The 24,351-nt window shown below is 44.7% G+C and overlaps 1 pseudogene; it reads right to left on the reverse strand.

The window, feature by feature from the left end:
- Positions 1–19,809: 19,809 nt before the first annotated feature.
- On the reverse strand, positions 19,810–20,514 carry LOC113262037 (14-3-3 protein sigma-like; annotated as a pseudogene).
- Positions 20,515–24,351: the final 3,837 nt, after the last annotated feature.

Raw genomic sequence — 24,351 nt, forward strand, 5'->3', positions numbered from 1 at the left:
AGATGCCCACGGTGCTTCCTTAACTGTGTAACAAGAAAGCAGGAGGAGGAGGAAGGGTAAGGCAAGGTAAGCAAGGAGAGGAGAGACGGAAGAAAAGAGAGACGGAAAGAAAAAGAGAAAGGATAAAAGAAAAGAAAGGAAAAGAATCTTAACTGTTATTTATGACTTTTCCACTTTGGAATATGTCCAATTTAATCATTTATAGAGCCATTAAAATCCACATCAGAGCGATCCCCAATTGAGGGTTTTGTCTCCATCTCATCGTAAGGGCAATCACTGGGAAAGATACGGGACTCCAACACCGTATTATCATAATGGTTATTTCAGCCAATGCTCGGTTATCTGTGCCAAATGCAGGGCAAGCCGTGGAGACATGAACCCCGCAGAGAGTTCAAAACCGTTCTGAGTCATTAGCTCCAATAAACTCGCAGCTCCCAAAGCAGCCCAGCCGAAGGTCTCTGCTGAGCCTCATTCCCTTACCCTCTTCCCTGCTCTTGTTCTGAGCCTAGAGGTTAAGAAATTAAAGACAGCACACACAGCAAAGCTTTCCTTTGCCCTCAGGGGAGCCGGCCAGCTAAATCGCCAAGCTGACACTGGCGTCTGGAGTCTAGGCAGTTCCTTTTCCTTTCACTGCTTGCACCAAGCCATCTTTTGGCCGCTCCAAGTGTAAAGCAAATATGCTTCTCCCGAAGGCCTTTTTGGCATTTCCTTATTCCCTTAGCCACAGTGCCTGAAGACGCTGTTCTTCGTGCCAGTGTCTGCGTCAACCGCCCTCCCCTGCCAGGCACACTGTTTTTCTGTTTACACTTTCGTGAAAAATGTAAATGTGTTGTCCTTTAAACATAATATCAAAGCCTCCAAGGTGTTTATTTTCTGCTTCTCTGTTAGAAGAAAGGAATCGTGAGAAAAATTGTGCTTTGTGGTTCTCATGGCATTTAAATATTTTAAAAATAAAATATTAGTAAGAGATGCATATCTCCTGCTCACCAAAAAAAATCTTAATTTGATAAAACGAATGTTTAAAAAAGTAGAATCTGGGGTGCCTGATGGCTTGGTCGGTAGAGCATATGACTCTTGATCTCGGGGTTGTAAGTTCGAGCCCCGCACTGGGTGTACAGATAACGTACTTACTTACATATATACATTTCAAAAAAATTAAAAAGCAGAATTTGCTTTGTGTGTGTGTGTGTGTGTGCGTGTGGAATAGGGACTCAGGAGTGACTTTGGAACTTGTTAACAGCTCCTGGGCTCTGTGTGGGGTAGAAGGAGAAAGAAGCTAAAACTGAGATACTCTGAGGTGACACTCCATACAAAAATAAATCATCTATAAAAACAGCATATTAATAGTACACGTATTTTAAACCAATGTTAGAGTAAAGCAGAAAGATCTTCTCAACATTTATCCCAAATTCTATCATCTAAGACTTTTCGAGAGGAATATCTAGGAATGTACAGACCAGAAAATACAGTGGCTTTCTAAGACCATCGAGAAAGAAAATAAGGCCAGCTCCTGTTAGCCTACAAACTCTTTCAAAGAAAACCAGACCCTTTTTAAGCAGCAAATGACCCTATGTTAGGGACGAGGCCATTAGAAAACATTTGTGTTCAGAAATGTCATCTGTGTGTCATGGGATCCCCAGTCTAAGATCTAACTGACTGGCTATGATGGGTTTTATCATTAGAGAATAATCTCATGGACTTCAGAAAAGAAAAGATATTGTTGCCCTTTGTGATGCTAACACCAGATCAGGATACAGACACATCCCTAGTTTCTCTTACCAACCCATCAGGTGTGTATAAACTACAAGGTTATATTCACACTTTTGAAATACATATGTATTTAGTCTGTATCTTTTAAGATTAACACGTTCTGTAAGGCTTCCAACTCCTTTGCCAAGTAATGCTTATTTTACTTCCTCCAAATGCTGTCACTTTCTACCTCCAAAGGTAATTCAACTTCCCCTTTGGGCTCCAAGGAAGCAATTCATACTCTCTTCAGCCCTCTGATCCCCTCAAATCTCTCTGGGTCTTCCCCTCAGCTTCCATACCTAGTTCACCATCGACGTGCCTCCTTGAATCTGTCCGCACCAACAAACGCGTTCACCGTACTGATGAGTTTTTCCTTCCATATTTTTAATGTTAATCAGTTTTACCTATAAAGCTCTTTTCTCACCCCACCAGCCCATCTAAATTCTATTCATCTTGCAAAATTCATTTTGGGATCATTGCCCCCCACACTTCCGCCATGTCCTTTTGCCCTTAGCTCAATCTACTGTGACCATCAATACCATTTACGTTGGTCCTCTTTTCACCACTTCCATGCCTCCTTTCATTGTTCTTAACCATTTTACAAGTTTATTTCTTGCTCTTGCCTTGGCAGTCACAGCCCAAAGGTCAGAAACCTTGATTTACACTCATTTCTTGTCCCTCTTCGCCCGTAGGAGTGAACTTTACATAGAAGAAGAGCTATATGTGTGTCTTAGAGTCTATGATGGTTTCCCTGCCAATCTTTGTCAAGAAAACATTTAGTCCAAGTCTGTCCTCTTTCCAAGTTTTTTCCCCACCAGGATCGTTTTCTTGCTGTCTACGGACACGAGATACCTGAGAGAAAAGCAGAAGCTCATTATTTCCTTATGAAGAAGCAGAAAAGGGATTCAGTGGACTATCGCATGGGTGGATGAAGACCATGCGGTCTATAGCACATCTACAGACCTCACGGAGGCATCTGACGAGGAATTCCATGATATCTTTGCGTGAAAGAAGGAAAAATAAATTGTGTTGAACCCAAGTCATTTCTGGATCTTGAAGCAGTCATCAGTCATTCTAAATAAATCCACTGGCCTTCTGTGTCAGTTTCATAGGCTTGTCTTGCCACATATAGCAGGGCCAACATTCAGGGTGCCGACAAGAGTCTGGGTTCTCCGCCTTGGTCAAGTCCATGACACCTGGCTCTCATCACCACGTTTCTGAGCCAGGAGCCTCACCTTTCCCTTATGCAGTCTCTCACGTTACAGGCTCGATGTTAAGCCAACCACAAAGTGATGGGTTGCCAAAAAGTCACTACAATCTTCGCCCCATTGCAATGGAGGGTGATGGGGTACTGGGCAGAGCTAAGGCCTAGCAGAGCCAAGAGTCTTGGACACTGTTGATAAGAAACAGTAAGAGCGTGGAGGCTGCATCCCCCAGAAAAGAGGATTTGGTGTCAAGAGGGAGCAGCAGGATTATATTTCATCTACTCATGCCCAAAGGTAATATGGAAGCGGGCCTTCGTTTATATGAAAGTTAGGACTAGTGAGCGTAAATCATAGGCAGCCTCGGTAAGTTTACGGACACTGACAGCAAGCTCCCCCCATTGATAAGATGTAAGGACTTGAATTCAGATAATTAATCAAGATATTATGGAAGAGATTCCTGCTTTGCATGGGACTAAAATGTAGGTGTTCCCTAATGCTATACACAAATTGCTCTAAGTCCAAGCTCCTTGGAGTCTATTACGTTTCCATGAGATACAGGAGCTGTAAAGAAATACGGTTGCAACTTCAGATGTATAGATGCATCAAGATTTCAGGCAAAGGCAGGATTTGGAAAGGGGGGTGTATGGGAAGGTTTTTCCAGTATCAGTCCTGATATCTTCCTCGGAGTAGGTCTTTCTTGAGAACATGGCGGTGATGCAGAAGGTGATACTAATTCTGTTTCCTCCTTCACATCCAGTATACCAGTCAATACATTCACCAGATTTTAGGCACCCTAAAACCTCCAAAAGTTTGAAAAACACACATCAGTTGCTCTAAATGTGTCCAGCCTTCTTTCCATGTCAATTTGCCATGAATAGGAGTAGCAAATAATTAAACTTTGGGGGAATTATTCTATGAAGAAAAAGTATCATTTGTTGAGTTATTTTCATACATACTATCACATTTATTCTCTAAAATAATTCCATAAGATAAGCATCGCCATTCCAATTTTACAGTGGACAGAGTTGGGGAAAGCAAGCAACTTACACAAGCTCACAAAACCATTAAGTTGTGGAGCTTGTATTTCAATCTCGGCCAGCCCCAGTCATATATCCTGCCTATTTTTGAAAGAAGGCAATGTTTAGAGATGCCCGTTACTTCTGAAAGGATGGCTTGGCTTTACAAGGATAGAGCAGTCTTTGCTTAGTGGGCAGGAACTCTGGCTTTGGCAGTGATGTGGGTTTGACTATCGCTCTACCCTCGAAATAGCTGAATGCCCTTCAGCAAGTTCATTAATTTCTCTAGGTCTCTATATCCTTGTTTGAAAAACGGGAGCGCTCATAGTACCTTCCTCACAGGGCTGTTTTTAATAGTCAATGAAATAATACACGGAAAGCACCGAGCACAGTGTGAACATAGAAAGTAAGTTCCAGACATTGTGAAGAATATATATTCTTCTTTACCTTATATCTCTCTACTTGGAAGGGAGTTGGCAGGGGTCAAAAGACATCAGTGAAGAACTAGGTTATAGGGAAACACCATAGGAGAGACAGACAGGACAAGCAGATCGTTCCTTAGAAGTTAGACTTCCTGGTAACAGTAGCGTTCTTGTTGGCTCTAATGGATTCCTCTGTAAAAGGTTATCTTCTGTCGATGGTTCTGAGAGTCTTCCCAACTCTCCCTCAGCGCCTGCCACAGCGCTCACAACGTGCACCGCCTGACTTGCCCAGGTGAAGAAGAAAAGAGCACACAGCGCAGAATAGGCAGCAATCTGCCACAGACACCGAGTGCAGACCGGGGTGATAAAGAGCCTTGGTGATCGTGGTGCCCTGTGTTGTCCGGAGGACTGTGGGGCAAGACGCAGGTGCAATCCCAACGCGCCGCAGCGGTAACAAATGACTTAGACACATTCCCCCGGGGGAAGACCCCCTTTGGCAGAGAAGAAAACAGATAGAAAACCCCAGCAAATGAGGGTCATGCTTGGCACCAGGAAAGGAAATCTTTAAAGATATTCCAGAGGTTGTCCAGTGGCTAAGGCCACTGTTGATGCAATCGGAGGTGCTCCCTTCCACCTCTAAAGACCTAGCCGCTCCTATTTTTCCTTCAGCTCCCCCTTCCCGCCCCTGTCAAGCTTCTGATTTTACTTCCCCTCGCTGTCTTACAGCAACTGGGATTTAATCATCCTGTTTCTGCTAACAGTGCCTGCCTTTCAGCCAATTGCAACTTTGGCTGGCACTTAAAGTGACACATCGCTGTCCCTGCAGTTCCTTGTTACCTCATTCTGGCAGCACCCCTCCCCCCACTTTTGTAGCCCTTCAAGGCAAATGAAAAACATGTCTTTTTTCTTTTTCTTTTTTTTTTTTTTTTTTTTTTTTTTTTTTAAAGATTTTATTTATTTATTCGACAGAGATAGAGACAGCCAGAAAGAGAGGAAACACAAGCAGGGGGAGTGGGAGAGGAAGAAGCAGGCTCATAGCGGAGGAGCCTGATGTGGGGCTCGATCCCATAACGCCGGGATCACGCCCTGAGCCGAAGGCAGACGCTTAACCGCTGTGCCACCCAGGCGCCCCTCTTTTTTCTTTTTCTTGTTCCTTTTCTTTTTTCTTTTTTTTCTCTTTCTCTTCTTCCTTCCTTCCTTTCTCTTCTTCCTTCCTTTCTTTCTTTCTTTCTTTCTTTCTTTCTTTCTTTTTTTTGCCTCCCTGCTATACATTCCTGTGGCACAGTCCAGACACAAGAAGAGGGAAACCAAACGTACTCGGCTGGTGTCCCTTCAGTGCCCTTATGAAGCCGGAACAGGAAGGAGGCTCCTCTTCCCAGGGGATCACGCCTGCAGGCTCTTCGTGCACCAAGAAGGTTAATACCGACTTGAGTTTTCCACCTTCAAACAGATAGTGAGAGTGTTTGAGAAATAAACCAAAGCACTGGCAAATCTTGGTAGAGGCATTTAGAACTGGGTGGAGAATAGGGTTTGCCCTCTGCTGCTCCCTTCTTCCTCCTCCTTCTTCCCTCACTGTTCCCCCGAGGTCTGGGAGAGCATGACGGGTTAGCCGTTGCCATTCTTTCACAACTGCCATTCTGCATTTGCTGGGAATCCTTGTCTTTGGCTCTCTCCAGGAGTTGGCATTATCCTACATCTTTTTCTTCGACATCACATTTATTGAGCCATAATTTATACATAGTAAATTCACCCTTTTGAGGTGTTGCTGTTCTATGAATGTTGACAAACATATGCAATCCTGTGACCACCACTACGATCAAGATAAAGAATAGTTTCATCACCCCAAAAAGGTCATTCATGTCCCTTCGGGGCCAGGTCCTTTCTGCCATCTCTGGCCCCTGGCAGTTGCTCATCTGATTTCTGTCCCTAGAGTTTTGCCTTTTCCAGAATATCATATTAGGAGAATCATACATTATGCAGGGTTTTGTATCTGACTCCTTTCACTTAGTATAAGGCTTTCGAGATTTATCTATGTTGCCCCATGTAGTAGCAATTTGTTCTTTTTTCCCTTCTCAGCAGTATTCCATTACGTGGATATACCACAATTTGTTTATCCATTCGCCAGTGGATGGATATTTGATTTATTTGTGCGTTTTAGTGGTTTTGAATAAAAATTGATTTCAAAGGGTTTTTTTGCAAGTTAAGTCAATATTGTTTTTAGTAACTTACCATAACTTAGTCACAGAGCGATTAGCAACTGTACTTTTAGTCTGATTTGATATTAAGAAATCAACCCTTGGGGCGCCTGGGTAGCGCAGTCCTTAAGCGTCTGCCTTCGGCTCAGGGCGTGATCCCAGCGTTCCGGGATCGAGTCCCACATCAGGTTCCTCTTCTGGGAGCCTGCTTCTTCCTCTCCCACTCCCCTGCTGTGTTCCCTCTCTTGCTGGCTGTCTCTCTGTCAAATAAATAAATAAAATCTTAAAACAAAAATCATCTTTTGCCTTTACAGCGGAAATTGAGTTGTGAAATATGACCAGAACCAGGGTGGGCCGGCCATGGGAACCTGTCACAGACGTTCCACGAGGGAGCCTTCTTTCTGTACTTGTCATTTCAGGCCCATGACTCTCCACAGGGAGAGCAGAACACAGCTTCCTTTTCATATCTCAACAGGCAAACGTGCTGCTGGCCGAAGGGACTGAGAAGCTGGTGGCTCTAGCTGCCCTAGATCTCCTAGTCCCTTTTGCAATAAAGCTATGATGTGAATAATCATATGTGAACAGGTTCACCCAGAGAAAACTAGGGGCTCAACTTGAATTCTTCAAACCCTGCTACATACTGAAAAGTGCACACCTGAGAAGCAAGAAGAGCACCCATAAAGACATCAAAGTACCAAGATACGTGGAGTGCTGATTTATTATGTAGTGTATGCACTTAAAATGGGATTTGTCTTTTAGATACATTTGCCGCAAGCATCATAGTGTTGCAACATGTTGTGGTATCGGGTTGCAAAACTATCCCTGTTGAAACTTCTCTCTCTCTCCAACCTCCTTCTTTTCCCAGAAGAAGGGGGGGGAAAAGCAGAGTAAAGGGGGTAGGGAGTGGAGAAGGGAGCAGAAAACTTGAGTAATTATACAGCACTCTTTATCTTAGAATCTCGAAAATTCTTTTCAGAATCAATTCACTTGCTCTATTACCTGATTGCCAGGACACGGAGAGCTAGGGAGGAACTAGAGTGGATTTTTGTGGAGAACCACAACATGGTGGTTAATTTCATGTGTCAACTTGGCTGGGCCATGGGTTGCCCAGATAGTTGGTCAAACATTATTCTGGATGTTTCCGTGAAAGTATTTTTGGAATGAGATCAACATTTAAATCTGTGGATTTGGAGTAAAGTGGATGACTTCCATCATGTGGGTGGGCCTCGTCCAGTCAGTTGCAGGCCTGAAGAGAGCAAAACCTTGACCTCAGGAACAAGAAGAAATTCTGCCAGCCGACTGCCTGTGGACTTGTATGGCAACTTTCCCCTGGGTTTCCAGCTGGCCCTGCAGATGTTGAATTTATCACCCCTCCACAATTACCTGAACCAGATCCTTAAAATCTCTCGCTCTCCCCCACCCTTCTCTCTCTCTCCTCACACACACATACGCACATATATACACGTATCCTGTTGGTTCTCTGGAGAACCTCGACTATTACACACCGCAAGTCAGTAGCGGATGGAGTGCAGCATTGAGGACAGAGGCTCTGCGGCCAGTGATGTGACTTCAAATGAAAGCTCTGCCAATCATCAGCAGCTGTGTGCTCCGTCTCCTTATCCGGGCGACAATTCTACCTGCCTTATGGAAATGTGAAGGAGCAAGGGCTCTGCGAACCTAGCTGCAACGATCATTATAATTAATATCTGAGTCCGAGTGACACTTCTCTCAAACTTGGCCCACATAATCAAAGACGTGTACTGCTTCTAGAGACCCTGAAAATAGCAGTGTTCGAAAGTTTTGGGAGGACCGAACAGTTGTATCTAGGTAAGCATTGCTATCAAGATTTATCTACTTGTTATCGAGTATTCGGAATGCATCAATCACCCTGCAAAGAGTTTTACCTAATGCAATCCTCCAAATACACAATAAGCATTGTTATCCCAATTTTACTGGTGAGGAAACAAGCAGGTTGGCAAAGAACCTTATCTGAGGTCACACAAGATAATAACACAGCTTTCAGGGGACTCGTGGCCACGATATCAAAGCAAAAGCAGACACACACACACACACACGTACACACGTACACACGTACACATACACACACAAACACGTAAACTCCTAAAGAATCACAAATCTTGCACAGCTGGGAAAATAATGAAAGACCATTTCTTCCAACCCTCCCCCAGGCCGTAAATCTCTTATCTAGCATCTGCTTAAACAAGCAGTGAGCCTCCGCTGAATATTTTCTGCCCAGGAACCCAATGGCTCCTGAGGCAGCTCTTTATATTCGTGGAGAGCTCTAAATGCATCACCTTTCGTTGCTTTGTTTGTTTCGTATACAAGCCCAATCTATTTACCAATGTCTTCTCCCCTTTGGCCCAATCCTGTGCCTGGGAGCCAGGCAGGCTATTTGCACACAGGTATGTATCCCCCTTGTCCAATTCATCTTAATTTGAACGATCTATGTGATAGAGCAATTTTGCAATATTAACTAGTTTTGTTGGTGTGTTTGCTTCCACCACATTTCTAGGTACCTGCTTTGTCCTTCCTTCATAAATCACCTAGGACATTCCTGCCTACTGCCTCGAGGAAGGAAAACAGCAGAACACTGAGCACAGAGTCAATTCTGGGACACGGCAGAAAGAGCGTTGCGTTGGAAGGAACGGCCCCTGTAGCAAGGAGGGATGGGACACCGGTGTGCCTGATGACCAGGGCCAGCCAGGATGACGACAGACCTCTCTGGGATGCCTCCCCAGGTGGGGAATGTCCAAGGACTAGATGAATCCCAGATGCCACCATGCACACGACGATCTGGTATGAAAGGGCAACCAGTATTAACTGGGTTACAGTCTCTACCACTGAGTAAAGGTATGAAACAAAATTTTCGTTGGGTTATAGAAAAATCTAGTTACATTCCTACATCGGCTCTTATCCGGCACTGAAAAGGAACTAGAGAAAATGATTCTTCGCTTTGAGACTAGTCCTATCGCTGGAAGGATCTAGATATAAGGGTGGGAAATCACGGTCCCATGGAAATACCGCGAGAGTCACGGGCATATACTTTTATCTTCCATTGGTTCCTCAACTCACTCTTTTCAGTTGCCAATATTCCTTCAAAAAGCATTTAGTAAGTGCTTGGTGTATGCTGGCCAATATGCTAATCACTGGAAAATCAAAGACAAGGGAGCCCTTGTTACCAGGAGGAAAACTAAACTGTGGGCAAGCACGATTGAATGACAATATTAAAGTGGTTTAAAAACGTGTAAGAAGGTCTCCGTTTCCCTTCCTCCGCAGACCTGCTTAAAGCAATTACCTGAATTTTTATCATTAAAAGTGACTATTAGGGAACCAAGGTGCTACTGAATCCATCTCTTGAAGCATGTGAGACCCTGAAAAAGTCAGTCAGGGGTAGAAATTCTAAGGAGCTGAACTTTATAATGGTCAGAATCACCCTGTGGAGTGTAACTGTCCTCATAGTTCGTAGGCAGGAAGGCTAGGCAGCGCTGGGCTTGCTTGCTGAGGACAGTGGCCTTTTCCGGGTCAATGCAAATGCATGAGATACGTAACATTATTGAGCAGTGGCACTCGGGGCTTGACACATATTTTTTGATTTAATCCTCACGGCAAACAATGAAATAAGTATCATTGTTAACCACTATTATGGATAAGGAGATAAAAGGCTTAGAAGGTAAAGTAACATGCCTAGTGTCACCCAGGTAATTAGCAGCAGGGCAAAAATTCAAATCCGGGTCTGATCCAGAACAAAAGCATTAACCTGCTATATATTATTGCACCTTAAAAAAAATGCAAAACAGGAGGCACCTGGGTGGCTCAGTCGTTAAGCGTCCGCCTTCTGCTCAGGTCATGATTCCAGGGTCCTGGGATCGAGCCCCATGTCGGGCTCCTTGCTCGGTGGGGAGCCTGCTTCTCCTTCTCCCTCTCCCTCTGCCTGCCATTCCCCGTCTTGTGCTCTCTCTCTCTAATAAATAAATAAAATCTTTTTAAAAAATGCAGAACAGTCATTTTAAAAGCTGAAGAGTTATAGATCTTTTTTATATTTCTGCTAAATCATCAACTCTAATAGGAATCAGCAAACCCTTTTTTGTAAATAAAGTTTTATTGAAACACAGCCATGAGCATGAACATACGCCCATTGGTTTATATATGTCCTATAGCTACTTTCATGCTACAATGGCAGAGTTGAGTGGTTGTGCCAGAGACAGGATAGCCTGTAGTCCTGAAAATATTTCCCAGGCTCATTCTAGAAAACTGTTGCTGACCTATATATAATACAGAGAAATACAACAGAAATATCACATGTAATTTGACCAAGTTATGTTCTCTTTAATCAGGAAGCCCTATCTTCCACATCTATCTTGAACCTGGCCTCCTTGTATTAGATTAACAGGATTTGAGGGGCATCAGACAGTCTTGCTAGGTCTCTGTAACCCAGCTTACCATGTTTGAGCAGAAGGTAGTCTCCCTGTGCAGCATCCTTCTGGATCTCTTATGAGTGCCAATATCATGAACAGACTTCTCAAGGATCTCATTTTTTATTAGTTTGGGAATTAGTAATATGGCCCAAACACCTTTGAGAGAAGGACAAAAATAATTACTTTAAAACTTGGAACATTATCTGGGTTTGGGAGCGACAAAGTAAGTGATTCTCCTGGGATTATCTCTTCTGAATTATCACAAGTCATGGCATGCCAAGAAAATTACTCTCAAAAGCAAAGGAAACGTGTCTAGGTGGCTGTTACCCTCATTTACAAAACAGTGTTTATGCCATATGCAGAGATATGTCCCCACACATGTACACACACACACACACACACACACACACACACATTTCAGGCACACCAGTTGAGGTTTTTTGTTTTGGTTTTTTTTCATTCCTGTGTTGCTTCCAAGAGACCGGAGTTAGCCCTGTCTTCATTCTATGGCTCTTCTGTTCCACTCCGAGACTGACTGTACGTGCCTTGGCCTTTTCCTCTTGTGTTGAATGCACACTGATGATCTCAGAGCGCGTTGCATTCAGTCTTGCAACTCATTCTCCACCCCAACAATTTCCCATCACCCCTCCTCGTCCCCATTCTCACTGCTCTTTAGATTTGTTTCCTGGACAAACGTCCAGGCAGTGACTGGGACAGTCACGCACCGCTAGAGTAATGACACCATCAACAAGCTTCAGGGGGTGCCCATCCTCCCCGAGCGGTGGTGCCTGCCGTGAGACGTGATAGGAACATGGGGGTGGGGATGGGAACAGCTAGTTATCCTGGCACAAGGGATATTTCCCGGCAGATCTGATTAGGATCTTAAAGAATGAGTAATAAGTGTTCCCAAGAAAGTGAAGAGAAACCATATGGAGGGGCGGGGAAGAGTCTGGACCTAGGGACGCGCGGGGTCACGTGTTTCAGAGAGCCTTCCCTCTGATTGAACTCCTGGCTCCGCCCTACTGCCCCCTGCGGCAGGTGCAGACGCTGCCAGGGGAAGATCAAGGAAGCCATCCATGAGAATGAGGAAGTGCCTTCTGACCTCTGACCTCTGTTAAGCTCTCACTTCTCTCTGTCTGTGTCTTCTTCTGCTGACAGTGCCTTATGGTGGGAAACCTGCGGTCAGCGTTTTCCTCCTTCTAACTCGCAGGGTGGGCTCACCCTGCCGGGTACCGAATTCCCTTTATCTGGACTAGACGAGAGGCAAGATCCGCCAGTGGTACATTGAGTCAAAGAACTGCCCTCAGGACTTTTCTTATTTAGTGAAACTATTGTTGACAAACCAAAACTGCACGCCGACTCCACGCCCACCGCTTATCCAAGCCAGGTAATATACTAAGCGCATTGTATAAGTAGCAGCGTCTTTCTTTCCAGAAATCCTTGGCTCCGGAAAAGAGAGTTCAGATGTCGGTCTGGTGGTTTCATAAACATCTTGGATAAAGATTCATGTGGGCGAAGTTTCTGTGGGATCTGATTTAAACGTGAGACAGCGACCAGTGGGGCATGTATAATTCACGTGTAAATACTTTTTCTCTCTGGTGTTCACACCCTTAGAAATGTCTCTTTGCTGAATTAAATAACAAACAAGAATTTTAATCAAACACTTCCTGAATAAGAACTTTAGAAAGACGACTACTAACTTGGATCTTTGGAAGAGGGGGCTGATTAATAGTCTCAGAGCTCACATGTCAGTGTTAAGATTTGTTGGCGGCCGTTGTCAAGCCTACATAATATGGTTTTGTGTAGTGACATGGGCACTGCCTTACACAGCAGTGTGACATGGGTCCATGATATTCAGCACATTTTGGAGCAAAAGCATGACACTGAGACCCTTCTGACAGGCTCCCATTTTGCCCCTTTTGGCATTACAATGGGGATATTGTTTTTCCAAGACAGTCATGAGACCAGCACTATCAGATTATGGCTTCATAGCTATTTATCACTTTGGGTTGATGTAAAAACCAGGCATTTCTAATCACTCTCAGCTTAGAAAGGCCACAATGTTATCAGAGAAGAAAATTTTAAAAGAGATATTGGAAAAATTATTTCACAAACTTTTTTTTAAATTTTTTTTAAAGATTTTATTTATTTATTTGACAGAGAGAGACAGCCAGTGAGAGAGGGAACACAAGCAGGAGGAGTGGGAGAGAAAGAAGCAGGCTCCCAGTGGAAGAGCCGGACATGGGGCTCGATCCCAGAACTCCAGGATCACGCCCTGAGCCGAAGGCAGTCGCTTAACGACTGAGCCACCCAGGCACCCCTATTTCACAAACTTTTTAAACCTTTAAAGAAGTCTGGCTTTCCCCTCAAATATTTGGCCAACGAATGCACGAAGCAGTTGACTGTGATCACTTTTCTAAACCCCTTCTGTTTTACGTACTTAATGTGGGGAGGGTCAGAGGACAGAAAGAATGTCACTGTTTCTTCCAGGATTTATCACAAACACCTTGGTTTTTTGTTCTGTTTTGTCTTTCTACCTCTAGGAGGTTTTAGAAAGAAAAGTCAGGACAGGATAAGAGGGAAGGCTTGGCTGACTCGGTTACATCTGATGCATTTGTCAATTGACTGAAATGATCAGATTTCAGATGTCCCTCTGGGCAAAGGAAGCAATCCCCTGAAAGTGAGAGCCAAGTGTCTGGTGAGGGAGGGGATGACCCCCCGGTCCTGAGTAACAGTAGTGAGGATGTCCCCCACCCCGAGGAACAGTCTTTTGTCCTGCGTTACCCGCATAAGCACCCTTCGCACACCTCTAGCCTAATAGCCATATAATGAGGATTAATTATCTGCCCATCACCTGCTTCTCCTACTGGACTGTGAACACCTTGATACCAACCCTACGTTATTTAAAATATTTTCCCCAGGGGCACCTGCATGGCTCAATCGGTTAACCATGTGCCTTCGGCTCAGGTCGTGATCCCAGGGCTCTGGGATCAAGCCCCGTGTAGCTCCCTGCTCAGCGGGGATTCTGTTCTCCCCCTGCCTCTCTCCCTCCCTCCTGCTTGTGCTGTCTCTCTCTCTTAAATAAATAAATAAAAGCTTTTAAAAATATGTAAGTAAATAAAATGTTTTCCCCAGGGCACCTGGGTGGCTCAGTCAGTTAAGCATCTGACTTCGGCTCAGGTCATGGGATCAAGCCCCACGTCCCCCATGTCAGACTCCTGGCTCAGGGGGCAGTCTACTCCCTCTCCCTCTGCCCCTCCCTCTCCCTTTGCCCTTCCCCCTTCTTGTGCGAGCGTGCGCTCTCTCTCTCTCAAAGAAATAAATAAAATCTTTAAAATATTAAGTAAATAAAATGTTTTCCCAAATCCTGGCCAGAGTAGACACTCAGTAAGCATTCTGGAGGAAGGATGGGAGGGAGGCAGGGAGGGAATGAAAGGAGGGAGGAAGAGAGAGGCAATAGTTCACTTACAACGTCTAAAAAGGTATTGGACAAAGTAGAGCGTGTGTTTAGTTTGAGGAGCCATTTTATTAAGAACCAGTTATGATTTACTCAGAATTAAAACACAAGTTACAATTTCACAGGCACTATAGGCCTTATGTAATGAGAGATAAACACAATACATTTTGAAAGGCTTTCGAGTACTAAATATAAACTAAACTGATGAGATTTTTCATCCTCAAGAATTACCCGGGATATGAGCTTTGCAAAGAGTAAAAGGTAAAAAACGGGGACATTGCTGAAATGAGGCCAAGTGGATTATTTGCATAAATATTAGTCACTACAAACTTCCAAAGGATTTTAAAAGTGAACAAAGAATTATTTCTAAAGCAAAGCAGTTTTATTTATCATCCTTACATATTATGAAAGCAAAATATTTTAGTAAGTTCTACCGATGAGTGGCTGATTTAATTCTTTGTCAATGAAGTTCTTTTTTTTCCCAACATGGATAATGTAAATATGTTGGTTAATCATTAGAGACGCCCAGTCTTTGTCTTTGTTCTACTCCTTAAGTAAGAAGATTATAAATCCTTGAAGTTTCCTTGGAGTTATCTTAGGTAAAGTCCAAAGTTTAAGGTAGTGTTCTCCACACCATAAACCATGCTACCAAAGTACCTCTAACGGCAGAGAAGAGTCAAAGGACACCTTGAAATTCTAGAATATTCTTTACTCAGCTTGCCTTCAACCTATTTCTTTAAAGATTTGTCATCTTGGCCCTTTAATCCATGAGCTATCTAGATTTTCAAAAAATGTGTGTATTTTTTTTATTTCAGAACGGTTTTAGATTAGAACGCTCACAACTGTGGTACAGAGAGTTCCCATACAGCCTACACAATTTCCCCTATTATGAGCACCTTACATTATATTAGTAAGTTCATTTGTTACAATTAATGAACCAATATGGATACATTATGATTAACCAAAGTCCTAGTTTACTCAGATTTCCTTAATTTTTACCAAATATTCTTTTCTGTTCCAAGACCTGTCCAAGATACCATGTGACATTCCGTTGTCAAATTTTCTTAGGCTCCCATTGGCTATAACAGTTCCTCAGATCTTCTTTAGATGATTTTGACTCAGATCTTCCCTCAGTTGGGGTCTGCCTGATGTTTTCCTCATGGTTAGACAGGGGTTAACGTATAATCAATATGACATCACCGTTGCTGTTGACCTTGGTCTCCTAGCTGAGGTGGTGTTCATCAGTTTTCTCCACTTCAAAGTTGCTCTTCTCCCCTCTTTTCCATACTGTCCTCTCTGCAAGGAAGTTAGGAAGTTGCCAAGCACAACCCATATTTAAGAAGTGGACAGTCAAGCTCCACCTCCTGGAAGACAGTACAGAAATTATTTGGAATTATTGAGATTTGTCTCTTTTTGCAATTTATTTATTCAGTCATATATTTATAGTAGCAATAGGCTTACGGATATTTTTTTCCTTTAGATTATAATCCAATTCTACTTTATTTTGGTGCTCAAATTGTTCCCCTTTTGGCTCTCATTAGGAGCTCTCTGAGTTCGTTCCTATGTCCCATTGACATTTCCCTGTCATTGCGGGGTTTTGTTTTGGGGTTTCTTCTTCCTCCAGCATTTTTTACCTTTCTGGCACTGTAAGATACTGCAGGCTCATCTTGCGTGTTTCCCGCTCTGGTCCTAGAATGAGCCATTTCTCCTAAGAGTCCCGCCTGATTCCTTTCACTGGAGAATGCTCTAAGAGACCAAGATTCTAGGGGTCCTGGCTTCTGGGTCCTCTCAGCTGACAGAGCAAGGAAATGGTGTGTGTGTCCTAATTCCTATATACATGTCTATAAATACTTGCACATCCATATGTATCCCAAGTACGTACAGATACATCTCTACCCATATTCAACTCAATGGAAGCTCATACAGCATTTCCAATGTGACTCCATTAACACACGCACCATGCTAGCCTTCTCCCTTTGCTTATCTGTCAACTCTCATTCCAACAGCGAGAAAGCTGATTCCAATCACTGGTTATCCTCTTACTGATTTGTTCATTCCGGGCGTACACGTGTAGCAGGAACTATTGTTAATCCGCGTCCCTGTGGAAAACAACTTCATCAGCTAGAGCACAAAGCTTATGTACAGCTCCTCTCACCTTTGGTCTTGCAGACTCCGCTGATTTCCGAAGTTACTAAGGTCAGGACCAGCCCCACCCTTCCCACCCCACCCCCAGCACACATCCCCTTTTCATGCATTTACATTCTGCTTTGCATCCTTGAGATCCCTGGTCTCCCAGATGATTTTTTAAATTTTGCATACATTCAGGTTCATGCTTACAGATTTATTTTAATATTAAAATAATGTTTGGGGCGCTTGGGTGGCTCAGTTGGTTAAACACCGACTCTTAATCTAAGCTCAGGTTTTGATCTCAGGGTTGTGAGTTCAAGCCCCTCATTGGGCTCCACCATGAGCATGGGGCCTACTTAAAAAAACAGTAGAATAAAATAAAATAAAATAAAATAAAATAAAATAAAATAAAAGTTTTATTTATTTATTTTTTTAGGATTCCAATTCCTTTTCCAGTTTTTTAAAAAAAATCATTTTATTTATTCATGTGAGACAGAGAGAGAGAGAGCACAGAGGCAGAGGGAGAGGGAGAAGCAGGCTCCCCGTTGAGCAGGGAGCCTGATGTGGGGCTTGATCCCAGGACCCTGAGATCATGACCTGAGCCCAAGGCAGACGCCCAACCACCTGAGCCACCCAGGTGCCCCAAAAGTTTTAAATTATGTAATAACCAGCGAAACTGACAAACCACAGAGATGTATTAATCCAACAGATACCTTCCAAGCGCCTCCCTCACATTAGGCCTTATAACAGTGCCTCTCTGAGGGGCTTTATGTTGTAGTGCCCTTGGAGCACCCCCGGTGCATCCCGGCAAAACCAGGGCATAGGCACGCCAGCCCAAGACGCACAGACTAAGGAAACTGGATTGTGTGATTTATGGCCACATCTCTAAAATTCTAGGATTCTCTAGATTTGTGGAACCCTATCTCCCTCAGTGGTTCCAGAATCTGCAAAAATAATCTATTTAGAGAATTGCATTTACATAAAGTTAGAATTGTTGTTGTTTTTTCCTTACTGCTCCTTTGCTCCTAGTAAGAAAGTAGTTTAAACTGCAGGGGAGAATAGTAACTACCGAAGTCAACTACTAGCTTTTGTCTAACACGAATGCCAGCAGCACAACTTCAATGATCATCCCCTTTGTCATTCTGGGTGTGCTGAAAACAATAATTAAGTTGCTCTGCACTTGCAAGTGATCTTCTGTATTGTTGTTTTATGGGCTTTCTTTGTTGCAGCCGCCACATTATCTAAACAGCTAATGAAATTGCGAGTGTAAAATTATGCCAATAAAGAAAGGAAAGGCAATCATTGCTTGTGACTCTTATCTTTGGGGCTGGGGAAGAGGACTTGCTGGCATTAGCAAATTCACCAATAGATTAGCTTTCTTGAGGACTTTAATGTTTTGTGAAGCTTTCCAACGTCACCTTGCCTAACTCCTAGGGTGGCCATCCACCTCACGGTTGTATAAGGTTGTCCCCAGTGGGCAATGCTTACTGCTAACACTGCCACATCGGGTTGAGGACTTGGTAGGAGCAACGCCCCGGAGTTGTATGATTGGGAGAAAAAGTAGAAAAGATAGAAAAGATGAAAATCTTGATGTTTACCTAGTAAGACACTGGGCTATATCTTTTGAGGTGCAAAACTCTGCCCCACTGGAGAATACAAGCACTCTTTTGGGGGTGGAGCCTCCCCTGGGGTAGGAGGACGATTTAGTACGATCTTTCAGCACGTTAGTCATGGGCCAAGTGACTGCCTCTGTGCAAAGGGAAACCGGAACCCGGAGAAGGAAGGAATCCAGGAGCTGATGCTTCAGCTTGAGGTGCGACCAGGTGCTGAACAATGCTGAGTAGATGTAACGATGGAACTCTATTATGAAGAGATAGAAAGTGGTTTCCCCCCAGACTTTCCAGGATATTACTGTTGTTCATGGGAGGTAGGTTGACTTTGTCGTCCACACACTGGCTTTTAAAAAACTAGGAGCGAGAACTAGCTTTGTCAGTCAAATCGAGCTTACTTGAACTTGTGTCCACTTGGGGCTGAAAGGAAGTAATAAGGAAAGGGATGGCCGGGCCGGGTCCTGCAGCCTGGTCTGTGTCATCGCCCATAAGAGCCGTGATTTAAGGTGACCTGTGCCAGCCACTGGGAGAGCTCCCATGGCTCCAGTGATTGCTGTGCCCACGCTCTGAGGGGCGGGAGATGCCTGCTTAGAAGAAGGGTGGGATTTACCCCAACGAGAAGAAACAATGACCACTCGTCCTGGCAGAGCAGAAGGGTGGGTTTTGGACTGGCAAGGTAAGGTTCCTTTTTTTCCCCCCCATGGGAACTGAGTTGGGCTTGGACTCTGAGGTGTGGGAAGGCTTATGGAAACTAAGCCAAGGTGCAGAGGTTGGGTCTCAGTCTAAAATGCCAACGGTATACATTTCTAGAAGCAGTTGTGAATTTCACTTAGCTTGTGGCCAAGTCTTCTGCTCTCCAGTGTACCACGTACCATGTGTAGGTGTACCATAGGGAGTTAAGGACAACCGTGGCCTTCCTGTAGCCTGCAGAAAGAGATGCGTAGCATGACAGAGAGGACTGGATGACTGGCCTGGAAGAGCTGTACTGTTGTTGTTGTTGTTGTTTGTTTTTTGGGGGTTTTTTTTGGTCACAGGCGGACGTCATTGGGAGGAAACATGGTTACATACAATAGGCATGCTTTCCCTCTTATTATTGGTCTTGCACACACACACACACACACACACACACGCACACACTCATCTCCAGCTTCTTTTTTTTTTTTTTTAAAGATTTTATTTATTTATTCGACAGAGATAGATACAGCCAGCGAGAGAGGGAACACAAGCAGGGGGAGTGGGAGAGGAAGAAGCAGGCTCATAGCGGAAGAGCCTGATGTGGGGCTCGATCCCATAACGCCGGGATCACGCCCTGAGCCGAAGGCAGACGCTTAACCGCTGTGCCACCCAGGCGCCCCTCATCTCCAGCTTCTACCACACACATAGTCCAGGTCTCATCCACAGGGTGGGACTCTCTCAATTCCTAAGACCCAGAGGCAATAGGGGCAGGAGAGGGTCAAGGGGGTGAGCCGTGACCTGGTTCACAGGTGGGGGGTCTCAGGAGCAGAGTTCAGAGAGCCATGGTGGGGCCTCCCACCCCATACTAGTCCTCTCATGGGGAGTGGGAGCAGGGCAGGGCAGGGGGCAGGAGCGGCTCAGTTCTGGGGCTCCTCAGGAGCCTCACCCCCTTTTCCTTGGTGTTGTGAGCCATCCCCAGCCTCAGGCTGTCTTGCAGCCACTGCATGATGATGGTGAGGGTGTGCAGGTCCGCCATGGCCTCGTCGAAGGGGTTGTTGGCCAGTGAGACAGCCTCCTCTGGGCTGTTGGTGACCTCATAGAAAAAGACCAGAAAGCTCCTCCAGGCCCAGGCAGATGGGGTTGGTGGCAGCATTTCCTTGCTGATGTCTATGGTCTCCTGGTAGGCCCACAGGGCAGGGTCGATGATACACTTCTGGTCCCCATTGGAGGTGACCTCAGCCTGGTAGGGTGTAGTCATCCTTCAATTTCAGGTGGAAGACCCAACTTTTAGCATGACCAGTGTCGTTGATGAGGTGGTGTCCAGCAGGCCCACCAGTGTCGCACACCTTCTCCCAGTCTCCACCTTCTCCCAGGACTCTTGTACCTCCGGGCCCTTCTCTACCTAGCCCTCCTCATTGCTTTTCTGCTCAGCACGGAGCAGGCCCCTCCAGGCAGTGCCCTGGCCCCCCACCACACCCTCATGGGCCACCGAGAGAAGGTTTCAGTCTTCATGGGGTGGCTCCTCCCCTTTCCCATGGCACCCTTCATGAAGGCTGCCATGTCCCCATAGCCTTCGCCTGCTCTGCCAGCTTGGCCTTCTGGATCACAGTGGCTCCCTCCATGGCTCTGGGGATAGACAGGCAGTGGGCTAACTGGCTGCCTGGAGACCAGTGCCAGAGTCTGTCACAGCTGCACTCTTGTGAGGGGCAACAGCAGTAAAGGCTGCAGGCCAAGAAACAAGAAATAAGCAAAACCAAGAACTTGTTCCAGAGAACATACACTTTGGCACCTTGAGAAGCCTCATGCTAACTGGGAGGCATGGGACGAGGATGGATGTGGGTGCCGGGAAGTGGGGACTGCATTCAAGTAATTAAACCTGGAGGGGCTCATGGCATTAACGTCTTGGGAGTGCAAAGATAGTAACCTGCTTTCAGGTCAAGGTCATAGTTTGGGATGCCCGGGGCAAAGAGGTCACACTTCATTTTCATCAGCTTCTTAACACTTTTCTATAAAATTTCTACCAAAGGTTTGCTATCGCTCATCAGAAATAACTTCTATACTTAATTTGAAAAAACTAACATTTAAATATAGAACAATATTGGGGCTCCTGGCTGGCTCAGTTGGTTAAGCGTCTGCCTCCGCCTCAGGTCGTGATCCCAGGGTCCTGGGATTGAGCCCCACATCAGGCTCCCTGCTTCTCTCTCTGCCCCTTCCCCGCCCTGCTCATGCTCTCTGTCTCTTTCTCTCTCTGTCTGAAATAAATAAATAAAATCTTTAAAAAACTAAAATAAAAAATAAAAATAGAACAATATTTTAAATATTTTACGATGATGGCAGTCTGTTGGAGCCACGCGTCCCCTTCTCCGCAGAGCCCCTCGCGTGTGTGTTCATGGGCGCACACATTCACTGTTCTCTCTCGAACATCCCCGTGCAGGTGGAGGACTTATGTTCTTACAGTCTTAAAACCTTCGATGATAACTCACACTATAACAGCAAAGGTAATAAAGCGTGTAGGTGGAAGCTTGCCAAACATTTATAGAGGACCGTACCATTCATAAAGCACTTTGAAAAGATTTGATCTCACTTGAATCATACTTTTCAGCAAGGGTACCGGTAGAGGTTTCTTTCTTTTTTGTTCTGTTTTTAACCAAAGGTATGTACGACAGCTCATTTAAACAGACTAGGCAGATGTTAGCTCCGACCAGCATTCTGGAATCAGCACACAAGGAGAACTGTGTTCCATTTCCTTTTTTTTGGTATCACAGGCCTTGATCTCTAAGCAAATACATGAAGTGGGTCTCTATACTCTGAGTGGAAGTAAGGTAATCATTGACATTCGAGACTCTCTGCTACTTGACACACTTTCACAATAAATGTCCAGCCACTCTACAAACTAAGTTTCTACCGTGGCGAAGAATTATCCCCTTGAGGGGCCCTCGCAGCTCTGTTGAGGTGTTTGGCAGCCTGCAACGTCTCTGCTCCTTTTTCAGTGTCCCTCAGAGTGCCCAGCTCAGAGATCGGCCCAAAGGCAGTGGTTACTGTTCTTTGCTGAACCGGGAAAAACAAGGTAATTGTCACCAAAGAGGAACACCGTCAGTCCTAGGTGTTTGCTAACAAGCGACAGATCCTTTTAACTACTATGCAATGTATTCATCATCATCCTACTCAGAGCTGGAGAAACTGAGGCTGTGATATACTGAGGAATACATATTTGGTCTTTGTCCTCAGTTCCTGGCACAGAACTCTAAAACTCTTGCAATTTCCCTAAGCGAGAGTGGTAATTACCCTTGTAATTTCCTGAGAGAGGGCATCTTTTGTTACAACATTCGGTCTTAGTCCCTGACCCCAAACACAAGCGTTTTAAGCTGTTGGGATCTCTGGAGTGGTAAGAATGTGTTTTGTATGCTAATGAGATGACTGGTGGTTGGGGACCCCTAGATAGCTCCAGAAGGGGGGCTGGTCCGCAGAAAGACTAAGACATGATCAGAGGGTTGGAACTTTCATCCGCACCCCCTGACTTCTGGCGGGGTGGGGAGAGGCTAGAGATGGAGGTAATCACCAGGGGCTATGGTTTAATCAATCGTGCCTATGTAATGAAACCTCCATAAAGGTCCTGAAACTATGTTGGGGGTGGGGATGGTCAGAGAGCCTGCTGATTGGTGTTCACCTCAAGGTGCTGGGAGGGTGGCGAGCCTGGAAAGGGCATAGAAGCTCCAGGCCCCTTACTCACGTATCTCGCCCTCTGCATCTCTTCAATTTGGCTGTTCCTGAGTCGTATTCTTTATAATAAACCAGTAATGGTAAGTAATGTGACTTCCTAAGTTCTGTGAGCCACTCTAGAAAATTACAGAACTCAAGGAGGGGGTTATGGAAACCCCCAATTTATAACCAATCAGTTAGAAGTATGGGAGGCCCCCAGGACCTGTACTTGCATCCAATGCCGGGGGCAGGGGTGCCTGGGTGTCTCAGATGGTTATCTTTTGGCTCAGGTCATGATCCCGGAGTCCTGGGATCAAGCCCCGCATTGGACTCCCTGACTGCTTGGTGGGGAGACTGCTTCTCCCTCTCCTTCTACTGCTCCCCCTGCTGTGCTCTCTCGCTCTCTCTGTCAAATAAATAAATAAAATCTTTTAAAAAAATAAAGCAAGGGGCAGTTTTGTGGGACTGAACCCTTAATCTGTTGGGTTTGACACTGCCTCTGGGTAGTTAGGGTCAGAACTGAATTGAATTGTTGGGCACTCACTGGATGTTAGGAGTGTTGGAGAATTGCTTGGTGTGGAAAACCCACATTTAGTGTCCTAAGAGTTATGAGTAAAAATGGTTTATAGAGGCTCAGAGCAGTTAACTTATTTAACTTCACACAACACGAGAGTGGGAGAGCCGGGATTTGAACCAAATACCATGATGTCCCCTGTTTTATCTGTTTAACTGCTGGAGCATTTGTATGAATGTTAACACTGATAAAACATGTATTTTGCAAGAAACCCACACAATAGCACCTCAAAATGAATATTTCTATAACCTTCACCAGAGAAAAACCAGCCTAAAGACACCCCTGAATGTCACATTGAGTTTATATGACTGGAGTGCTGTATCTGAAAATTAAGGCCTGGTCCCAGGTTCCCAATGGACTAACAATATCATTTCTCACAAGATACATGGTCTCTCACTGTGGCTCCTTTTCTTCTACCCTCTCAAAACATAAGCAACTCATTATCTGTGTTTTTGCTTCTGAGATAACAGGAAGCTTCCGGAGATCACATTGTTTGCTTCAGTGGGAACAGTTGGGAGAACGGTATGAGAAAGAGTTGAAGGATTCCACCACCGCAACCACCCCCAGCATCATCGGGGTCATCACCGGCCTCATCCGGGTCTCTTAGGCCAAGACGAATGTGGTAGGTTTCTCGGCCGTAAGTGAGTACCACATCTATGATTTTCCTTTCACTAAATGTTGTATCCCGTAATTACCCATGCCTTCCAAACAGCAAATATTTTAAACAGGACTTTGACAGGGCATGGACTTTGAGTAAATAAAAGCAAATATCGAAGCCGCATTAATCGCAGAGGTAGTTTACAAACTTCTCTGTTTGATCACATTCTTCTCATTGTTTATTTAGAAGTGATCAGCTTCAAAAATGTCTTTGAAGTAAGTTTGAATCTCTATTTTCCTGACTCATTCCCTTCCCACTGCTCAAAACCTACACACTCACACTTGTTTCTACAACATTTAGCTCTTGCTTATAGATTTACGTTATATGCACACGAATGTCTCTCCCAAAGCCTGGTTTTCAAGGTTCACGATTAATATACTGTTTGTCTAATAAACCGGTGATCAGCCTGGGTCTCCACATTGTAGCTTTTCATCTATAATGACCTATAACATAAAACAAACCCTCTGCTTAAAAACTGTAACTGATCAATAATGACTATTAAGATTAACTTCTTAACCTATTAGATTT

The sequence above is a fragment of the Ursus arctos genome, unplaced genomic scaffold (assembly GCF_023065955.2).
Source record: "Ursus arctos isolate Adak ecotype North America unplaced genomic scaffold, UrsArc2.0 scaffold_27, whole genome shotgun sequence".
NCBI lineage: Eukaryota > Metazoa > Chordata > Mammalia > Carnivora > Ursidae > Ursus > Ursus arctos.